This window comes from Rana temporaria, chromosome 3, assembly GCF_905171775.1.
Source record: "Rana temporaria chromosome 3, aRanTem1.1, whole genome shotgun sequence".
NCBI lineage: Eukaryota > Metazoa > Chordata > Amphibia > Anura > Ranidae > Rana > Rana temporaria.
In genome coordinates this window covers 36488906-36500052 of record NC_053491.1, presented here as the reverse complement: position 1 = coordinate 36500052, position 11147 = coordinate 36488906, and positions in this window count along the sequence as shown.

Genomic DNA, 11147 nt, shown 5'->3' with positions numbered 1-11147 from the left:
GGCGGACACCGGTACTGCAATCCACGGGATCGACTGCTCCACCAACGGGTGAACCCTTTCCTGACACTACTGTCTTATACTGGAAATGCCATTATCTTCTAAAGCAGCATAGAGGGTTATAGAATGATCACTTCCAGCAGAGGATATTATCATCAAAGGGGGAGATTCAGATAGAGATACGACGGCGTATCTCCTGATACACCGGCGTATCTCTGAGATCCAACGGTCGGATCTATGCGACTGATTCATAAGAATCAGTTACGCATAGATCTCCCTTAGATCCGACAGGTGTAAGTGACTTACACCGTTGGATCTTAGGCTGCAATCTCCCGCCGGCCGCTAGGTAGCGCTTCCATTTGTATACGCAACGAATATGCAAATGAGGAGATCCGCCGATTCAGAAACGAACGCCCGCCCGTCGCTTTTTTTTTACGTCGTTTGCGTTCGGCTTTTTCCAGCGGATAGTTACCCCTATATGCGGCGTATCCAATGTTAAGTATGGCCGTCGTTCCCGGGCCGAGTTTTAAATTTTTACATCGTTTGCGTAAGTCGGTCGCGAATATGGATGGACATAATTTACGTTCACGCCGAAACCAATGACGTCCTAGCGACGTCATTGGGAGCAATGCACGCCGGGAAAATTCACGGACGGCGCATGTGCAGTTAAATCGCCGCAGGGACGCGCCTGATTTAAATACTACACTTCCCCTAGCCACGGAATTTGAATTCCGCCGGGGGAGTAACGATCCGCCGGCGCAAGTTTCGAGGTAAGTGCTTTCTGAATACTGCACTAACCTCTCAAATTTGCGCCGGTGGATCGTAAATCAGATAGATTACGTGTATCTAAAGATCCGCTAATCTATCTGAATCTAGCCCAAAGTACCCATTAAATGGGCAATGTCCTGTTAGTGCTTTATTTGATAAAATTGAAAAACATTTAAAGGCATTATGCTTTATATAATAAATCACATGGACATGGTTTCTCTTCCACTGTCTTTCTTGGATGCTTGAGCACTAATTCAGATATCATTTTAAGATCTTCTCTACTGAAGTGGATCAGATTTTCAGGTCTAATCCTGCCAATACTTCCAATACTGTTTGGCTACATTTTATCTTTGATGCTCAGCTGGCTGCCCTTTGAGGGATATTCCTTCCCTTTCCCTTCCTACCACTTCGATATGAAGGTTATTGACTGTTCTTCTGTAAGATCCTGCCTTCATATATTTCTCCTTCTCTGTCTTTCAGGTGTATTATCTTTCCAGAGAGTTTACAGATTGATCATCACTTTCATTTTCAATCATACACAAAAATGGACTTCCACCACCTGGTGTCACACCTGGGCTAACATGGCAGATGCCTTGCGATGTCCAACTTCATGTGTTAGGTCTTCATAAAAAACAAAGATATATTTCACTTGTATTTTTAACCTCTTTAGTCCCAAATTCTTTGTCAGACTAGGCTCATAACACTCTTTCCAACTCAAGATGTGAGTTTCGTTAAATATTATTATTATTTGTAGACTACTTTAACAAGTTATTATTAATATATCTATATATATATATATATATATATATATATAGATAGATAGATAGATAGATAGATAGATAGATAGATAGATAGATAGATAGATAGATATCTATATATATTTATAGATATAGATATAGATATATATATATATATATATATATATATATATATATATATATATATATATATAGAGAGAGAGAGAGAGAGAGAGATAGAGAGATTTATATCTATATATTAGGGCTGTTACTGATTAAAAATGTTGTGTTCGATTAATCGATTTTTTTTAATCGATTGATCGACTAATTTCGATTAATTATAACGCAGTTTTTCCTTTTTTTTATTATTAAACTCTCCCCCCCATACTGTAATGTCCACATCTCCCCCCCATACTGTAATATCCACATTCTCCTCATACTGTAATATCCACATTCCCCTCATACTGTAATATCCACATCTCCCCCCATATTGTAATATCCACATCTCCCCCCATACTGTAATATCCACATCTCCTCCGTAATGTCCACATCTCGCCTCATACTGTAATGTCCACATATCCTCCATACTGTAATATCCACATTCTCCTCATACTGTAATGTCCACATATCCTCCATACTGTAATATCCACATTCTCCTCATACTGTAATGTCCACATATCCTCCATACTGTAATATCCACATTCTCCTCATACTGTAATATCCACATCTCCCCCCATACTGTAATATCCACATCTCCCCTCATACTGTAATATCCACATCTCCCCCCATACTGTAATATCCACATCTCCCCCCATACTGTAATATCCACATCTCCCCCCATACTGTAATATCCACATCTCCTCCGTAATATCCACATCTCGCCTCATACTGTAATATCCGCATCTCCCCCCATACTGTAATATCCACATCTCCCCTCATACTGTAATATCCGCATCTCCCCCCATACTGTAATATCCACATTCCCCTCATACTGTAATATCCACATTCCCCCCCATACTGTAATATCCACATCTCCCCCATACTGTAATATCCACATTTCCCCCCATACTGTAATATCCACATTCCCCCCATACTGTAATATCCACATCTCCCCCCCCATACTGTAATATCCACATTCTCCTCATACTGTAATATCCACATTCCCCTCATACTGTAATATCCACATCTCCCCCCATACTGTAATATCCACATCTCCCCCCATACTGTAATATCCACATCTCCCCCCATACTGTAATATCCACATCTCCTCCGTAATATCCACATCTCGCCTCATACTGTAATATCCGCATCTCCCCCCATACTGTAATATCCACATCTCCCCTCATACTGTAATATCCGCATCTCCCCCCATACTGTAATATCCACATTCCCCTCATACTGTAATATCCACATTCCCCCCCATACTGTAATATCCACATCTCCCCCATACTGTAATATCCACATTTCCCCCCATACTGTAATATCCACATTCCCCCCATACTGTAATATCCACATCTCCCCCCCATACTGTAATATCCACATTCTCCTCATACTGTAATATCCACATTCCCCTCATACTGTAATATCCACATCTCCCCCCATACTGTAATATCCACATCTCCCCCCATACTGTAATATCCACATCTCCTCCGTAATGTCCACATCTCGCCTCATACTGTAATATCCACATTCTCCTCATACTGTAATATCCACATTCCCCCCCATACTGTAATATCCACATTCTCCTCATACTGTAATATCCACATTCCCCCCCATACTGTAATATCCACATCTCCCCTCATACTGTAATATCCACATTCCCCCCCATACTGTAATATCCACATCTCCCCCCCATACTGTAATATTCACATCTCCCCCCATACTGTAATATCCACATCTCCCCCCATACTGTAATATCCACATCTCCTCCGTAATGTCCACATCTCGCCTCATACTGTAATATCCACATCTCCCCCCATACTGTAATATCCACATCTCCTCCGTAATGTCCACATCTCGCCTCATACTGTAATGTCCACATATCCTCCATACTGTAATATCCACATTCTCCTCATACTGTAATATCCACATTCCCCCCCATACTGTAATATCCACATCTCCCCTCATACTGTAATATCCACATTCCCCCCCATACTGTAATATCCACATCTCCCCCCCATACTGTAATATCCACATCTCCCCCATACTGTAATATCCACATTCCCCTCATACTGTAATATCCACATCTCCCCCTCCATACTGTAATATCCACATCTCCCCCCATACTGTAATATCCACATCTCCCCCCCTCATACTGTAATATCCACATCTCCCCCCATACTGTAATATCCACATCTCCCCCCCATACTGTGATATCCACATCTCCCCCCATACTGTAATATCCACATCTCCCCCATACTGTAATATCCACATCTCCCCCCCATACTGTGATATCCACATCTCCCCCATACTGTAATATCCACATCTCCCCCCCTCATACTGTAATATCCACATCTCCCCCCATACTGTAATATCCACATCTCCCCCATACTGTAATATCCACATCTCCCCCCATACTGTAATATCCACATCCCCCCCCCCCCATACTGAAATATGCACATTTCCCCCCATACTATAATATCCACATCTCCCCCATACTGTAATATCCACATCTCCCCCATACTGTAATATCCACATCCCCCCATACTGTAATATCCACATCTCCCCCATACTGTAATATCCACATCTCCCCTATACTGTAATATCCACATCTCCCCCATACTGTAATATGCGCATTCCCCCCCATACTGTAATATCCACATCCCCCCATACTGTAATGTCCACATCTCACCCCATACTGTAATGTCCACATATCCTCCGTAATGTCCACATCTCCTCCGTAATGTCCACATCTCCCTGCTCTTACCAGAATGGAAAGCACAGCAGGCAGCAGACCAGTCCGCAGACGACACAAGCAGGCGGGTGAATGCAGGCGGGTGATGATGACATCAGCGCGCCGCTACTAGGCCGCCGCCAGGTGTACCAAAATGGCCGCGGCTCCGGAGCTAGGCCGAGGCCACGGCCCTTCCTATGGTCGAGACAGAGGAGCTCAATCCGCAGATTGTCCCGATCAAAATTATTTTGATCAATCAAAGAAATTAAAGATTAATCGAGGAATTGATCGTTAGACCTACTATATATATATAGATATATACACATATATATACAGTGGAACCTTGGATTACGAGCATAATGCGTTCCAGGAGAATGCTCGTAATCCAAAAGTACTTGCATATCAAAGTGATTTTCCCCATTAAAGTCAATGGAAATGGAAATTAGTTCCGCATCGACTTCAATGGCATGCAATACCGCATGCGGCCAGAGGTGGGGGGGCGCCAGAAACGGTCAAAAAGGCAGAGGACACCTCGACTGACCTCGTAAACCTCGGAAAGGCTCGAGAACGGAGTATTTCCGTGTCTTTACGGGGATTTCCGAACGGCTCCGGCGCCCCCCACCTCAGGCCAAACGCGGTACTGCACACCGCTTTGGCCTGAATCGTGCTCGTATTGCGAGACACTCGCAAACTGAGTTAGGATTTTTTTTAAAACAGCACTCGTATTGCATAACGCTCGTTAACCGCGTTACTCACAATCCGAGGTTCCACTGGAGGCAGCACAGTGGTGTGGGGCAGCACAGTGGTGTAGTGAGTAGCACTCTTGCCTAGCAGTAAAAAGGGTCGCTGGTTTGTATCCCGACCACGACACTACCTGCCTGGAGTTTGCATGTTCTCCCTGTGCCTGCGTGGGTTTCCTCCGGGTACTCCGGTTTCCTCCAACACTCCAATGACATGCTGGTAGGTTAATTGGCTTCTGCCTATATTGGCCCTAGTATATGAATGTGAGTTAGGGACCTTAGATTGTAAGCTCCTTGAGGGTAGGGACTGATGTGAATGTACATTGTATAGGTAAAGCGCTGCGAAAATTGGCGGCGCTATATAAGTACCTAAATGATAATAAAAAAATAATATAATACATATATACATATAGGCCCGGATTCACAGACAGCAGCGCACATTTATTCCACCGTAGCGTATCTCCTGTACGCTACGCCGACAAAGCACAGAGAGGCAAGCATCGAATTCACAAAGCCAATGCTCCCAAAACTGCGCTGGGTTTCGAAGGCGTAAGTCGGCGTAGGTGGAAGTGGGCGTGAGCCATGCAAATGAGGCGTGACCCCATGCAAATGATGGGCCGAGCGCCAGACAGATACCTATCAACAACTGTGCATGAGACGAGGCCGCATTCCTCTGCGCATGCTCATAACCACGTCGGAACAACTGCCTAAGATACGCCAGATCACTGCCTACGGCGTGAACGTAACCTACGCCCAGTCATATTCATGTCCAACGTAAACTACGTAAAATACGCCGGCTTGAGTTCCCTGGTACAGCCCTTTGCATGTCTGCTGCTGAGCTACACCTGCTTTATGGGGCTTAACTTTACGCCGGACGTACAACTTACGCGCACCAGTCGTAGCCTGCGTCGGGCGCACTTACATTCGTGAATCGCCGTATTTTCCTCATTTGCATATTTGAATAGCTGATCAATGGGAGCGCCACCATGCGTCCAGCCTAAATTTACGCCCACGCTACGCCGGCGTAGGCAAGATATGCCGGCTGGATGAAGCCTATTTTTAGGCGTATCTTACTTTGTGGGTCCGGCGCACAGATACGACGGCGCATATTTGCACTTACGCGGCGTATCTTGAGATACGTCGGCGCAAGTGCTTTGTGAATCCGGGCCATACAGCGGGTAAAATAAGTATGGAACATTTCACCCTTTTTCTAGGTAAATATATTTCTAAAGGTGCTACTGAGATGCTAAAATGCTATATACAGCAGCACACCTCTGTGACCCCTCTCTGTACATTGGAAGTTTTCAGCTAATGAATCACTGTTCCCCCAATTATTCTGCAATGGCCATCTGATTGATTTTATTTTATGTGGGTGCAGACAGAATGTAAGCACGCTGCATAGAACAACAGATGTGACCTGTCTGCACAACACAGGATCCTATTACTGTATTTCCTTAGTAACGACATTGAATAGAAATCCTAGTGACACCAAGGTAAACGGCATTATCAGCCGCACTCTACTTCTGCACATTCATCAACTTTTAACCCTTGGGTACTCAAAACCAGAAACAATGTGGCTTGCAGCATGATTGGAAACAATCTGCTCTTATGTTAGCTGTCTGCAATAGATATTCAAGGTTTAATATCAATTATTTCATTGAAACGATTCCCATAAATCCCAGCAACAACTGTCTTGGATAAATACATTTGATGAAACTGCATGTCTACAAAATATTTCCTTTCATATCTGCAATTTTATTTGTTTTATATACAGTAGCGTTAGCCTGTCCTTTCCTGTTTTTTTTTTTTTTTTTAAAGGAATTTAGCACCTTTAGCAGACAACCGCAAGAAAAAAAGATTTGAGGTTGAAAGGTGTGAATGTAAAACTTGCAGTTTAAATTGAAACTACACAGCATCTGAGCACCACAAACCGAAAACGCGATTTAATAGACATGTGCACGCTGAAATATTTTGTTTTGGAATTTCGTTTTCGTCTGAAAAAGACATTTATTTAGTTACTCCCGAAATTCGTTTTCATTTATTTTGTTTCGTTAAAAAATGCATTTGTCCGAAAATCCGAATGAATTAAGGTCGAATCTGTCATTGAAGGCTTATGGGGCCAGATTCAGATACATTTACGTTGCTTCACGGCAGCATAACGTATCCCATTTACGTTACACCGCCGCAGGTTTACAGCGTAAGTGCCTGATTCACAAAGCTCTTACCTGTAAACTTGCGGCGGTGTAACGTAAATCCGCTCGGCGCAAGCCCGCCTAATTTAAATGGGGCGGGCACCATTTAACTTAGGCGCGTTCCCGCGCCGAACGTACTGCGCATGCTCCGTGGGGAAAATTACCCGACGTGCATTGTGCTAAATGACGTCGCACGGACGTGATTTGTTTAGACGTTAACGTAAATGGCGTCCAGCGCCATTCACGGATGACTTACGCAAACGACGTGATTTTTTAAATTTCGACGCGGGAACGATGGGCATACTTAACATTGCTTAGAACACCTAGGGCTCAGCCCTAATTTTACGACGTGTATCTCGACGGAAACAACGTAAAGTTAGAGCGACGGTTAACGCGGACATTCGTGGATCGCCGTAACTAGTCATTTGCATATTCTACGCCGACCGCAATGGCCTCACCACCTAGCGGCCGGCATAGAATTGCATCCTAAGATCCGACAGTGTAAGTCAATTACACCTGTCGGATCTTAGGGCTATCTATGCCTAACTGATTCTATGAATCAGCCGCATAGTTAGGACGTGCGGATCTCAGAGATACGACGGCGTATCAGGAGATACGCCGTCGTATCTCTTTTGTGAATCTGGCCCATGGTGTCTGTCGAATGTTCTAAAAAGATTTGACGGAGCAGCTAAACTGTACGACGCCACAATCGTACATTTCCGGTCGAATGTTTCGCCTACAAGCTATAGAAGAATTCTAATGTAAGACACTAGTAATACCGTATTTATCGGCGTATAGCGCGCACCTCTAAAGTGGACCCGCATTCCTATAAAGAAAAACATTTTAATACTTACAGTTTTGGTGTCTTGCGCGGCGTCCATCGGCGGCCTCATCGGGTCCGGCGTCCGTCTGCGGCTTCGGTGGTGTCCTCCTCGTCGGGTCCGGCGTCCTTCTGCGGTGTCCTCCCCGCTCAATCCCCGCTTCCCGCGCTGAGTTTGAACTACTGCGCCGGCATATACCGAGCGCAGTACACTTGTGTATAGTCGGGCAGGCTCGGCTCCTCTCGCGGTCACGTCCTGTGCGTCCTGTACATCCAGGACGTGACTGCGAGAGGAGCCGAGCCTGCCCGACTATACACGAGTGTACTGCGCTCAGTATATGCCGGCGCAGTAGTTCAAACTCGGCGCGGGAAGCGGGTATCGGCGTATATCGCGCACCCACGATTTTGCCCTGAATTTCAGGGCAAAAAAGTGCGTGGTATACGCCGATAAATTTGGTAATTATATTTATAAATTATTATTATTAATCAACCAACATTCAAATTCTTCTATAGCCTATGGGCCGAGCATTCGCCCGGACATGTACGATTGTGGCGTCGTACAGTTTAGCTGCTTGTCGAATCTTCTTAGAACTTTCGACAGACATCATAAGCCTTCAATGACAGATTCAATGTTTGTATGGTTTTCGCTGCTTTGTTGAATCTTCGTCGTTCATGTCGAATGGTCTATCCCAACACTGTCTCTATAATGTCGAATCTTTCCTCTCTATGTAGAATAATCTTGGACTAATAGAGTTAGGTTAGGCCCATTTGACCACAGATTCGATAGATACAGATTGCTATTGTCACCGTCATGTCGAATCTCCTATCTATATCGAACTGTTGTAGCAACGAAAACAAAACTAAAGCATTTTTTATGTGGGATCTTTCGGATTTTGGATTCTGCGCGTTCGTTTTCGTTTGTTAAAACGATAACGAAAATACCCGAAATTCGGACAAAAACGAATGCACATGTCTACTATTGAATTCAATTTTAATATTCAAAGCAAACTCCCCCATCCATTCATGTGCCCATGCTTTATTTTATCACTTTGAATCAGAAATCACTTTGAAAAAAAAAAAAAATAGAATTTCTAGCCACGGCCATATTGAGTAAGGGCAGATGATTCATGTAGCAATTATTTCCTGGAATCTATCTGTTCTTAGTTCAGGCATGTAGTCAGGAGGGGGTGCTTAGCTGAGAAAATCCCTCTTCCCCTTCTCTAGGTGAAATAAATAATAAATGCCCCTGAAGACTCCTGGGATGTATGAAGTCATTTTGGCCTAGGCCAGAAACCAGGAAGCAAATGAAGAAATGTAAAAAAATATTTAAAACATGTAAATTCAATATACCTTCCTATCTATTGACTAGTGCTAGCAGTATAAGTAAAAAAATAAAATAAAATCCTGATTGCGAGAGTTTAGTTTCACTTTAAGGGAAACATGTCTTTATCACTTTTGGGAGGCTACAATGTCTATTGGGTTGTGATAATGCAGATGTGCATATTGTGTTAACCAGTGGTGGCTGGTACTCAATATTTTGGGCGGGGGGTGGTAAACCAACGCCGATCCCCCCCCCCTCGTGGGAGACAGACAGGAAGGCGGTGATCAGAGGCCTCCTTACCTTAGGAGGCAGATAACAAGGCTTCTGGTAGGGCTGCTGCTACTCGCTCCAGGGGCCGTTGCTTCTTCTCCCGGCCATACAGGAAGTGTGACCCAATTGGCTGGGAGTCCCAAGACTATTCGCTATTGTCATACAACTGGGTGGGCTCAGAGCGCAGTGCCCTAACAAATTAGAGCCTCAAAAACCATTGAAATCCATGCGTCCGGCACCCCTGCATGTACAGTAGATTATGGGCCGGGACATGGATAAGGGGGGCAACGCCCCTGCGCTACATATGGATGGGCCACCACTGGTGTTAACCCATAGAAACCAATCAGAAATCTTCTCTTAGTGCTCATTCACATGACCATCTAGGACCGTACACTGCCTAGGTCAGCATATATCTGAGGTGTGTACAGTTGCTTGGTCCCAGATTTCTGGGAGGCCCAAATGATATACAGGTATGAAAATTAAATGAATGAACATTTTACAAAGCTGGGTAGTTTTTTTAATATCCACTAGAGCCCCTTAACTGCATAATTCTGAAAAGCCGATACACCTCTGGAACATTTGCCATGCATGTGCTACCAACAAGTTTCCTGAGCTCCGCTTTTCCATCAATGGACCCAGGCCTTGCCAGGTCCAGTGAGGCCAGATAGAGGGGAAGGTGATCAGTGAACGTCCATTCACAAGCAACGTGTATTACATTACTTCTGTCGGCTGTTGAGGTTGGGGAAGCAGCTAATAGAGCACAATCTGTGCAATGCAAGGCAGGTGTCTAAAGGATCCCTGATGTCTCATAAACAGAATTTGTAACACATAGAGATCTTTGTGTGATAAAAAAAATAAAGTTTAGTGAAAAAAAGGTACTCAAATGAAACGGGACATACATTTCTGCCTTGCTTAGACAATACACTGATCATTATTAGGCGTCGGCTGCGAGAAATAGCCAGACAAGGTCTAAGGGCGTTGAAAGACTCCAGCTGTTCACGATGAGGCAATTAAGGCCTCTATAAGTAGTCCAAAGGATTACTACTAATTGGCTGCATCATCCTGAGTCTGTTTGAGTAAGGAGAGCAGTGCCAGAAGGTCTTGTGTGGAGGTGAGGAGAGGATTGATTTTTCTGTGTGATAAAAATCAAAAGACTATTGTTTTGTGCTGTATGACCAGCACTGTCTACCCAGCAGTAGGCTGTGTTAGACTTCATAGATAGGTTCCTGTGTGGAAGGTAGACGCCCAAAGTGGCTAGGATTTATTTTATGTTTGATTTTGTTTATGCTGTTTGGATGCTTGCACTTGTTTCCAGCAAGATGGAAAAATAAACCAAAAACGTTGTTTTCAACCGTCTTCAACTGCCAGTCTGTATAAATTCAGTGTGTGGTGAACCCATCCAAGGGGTC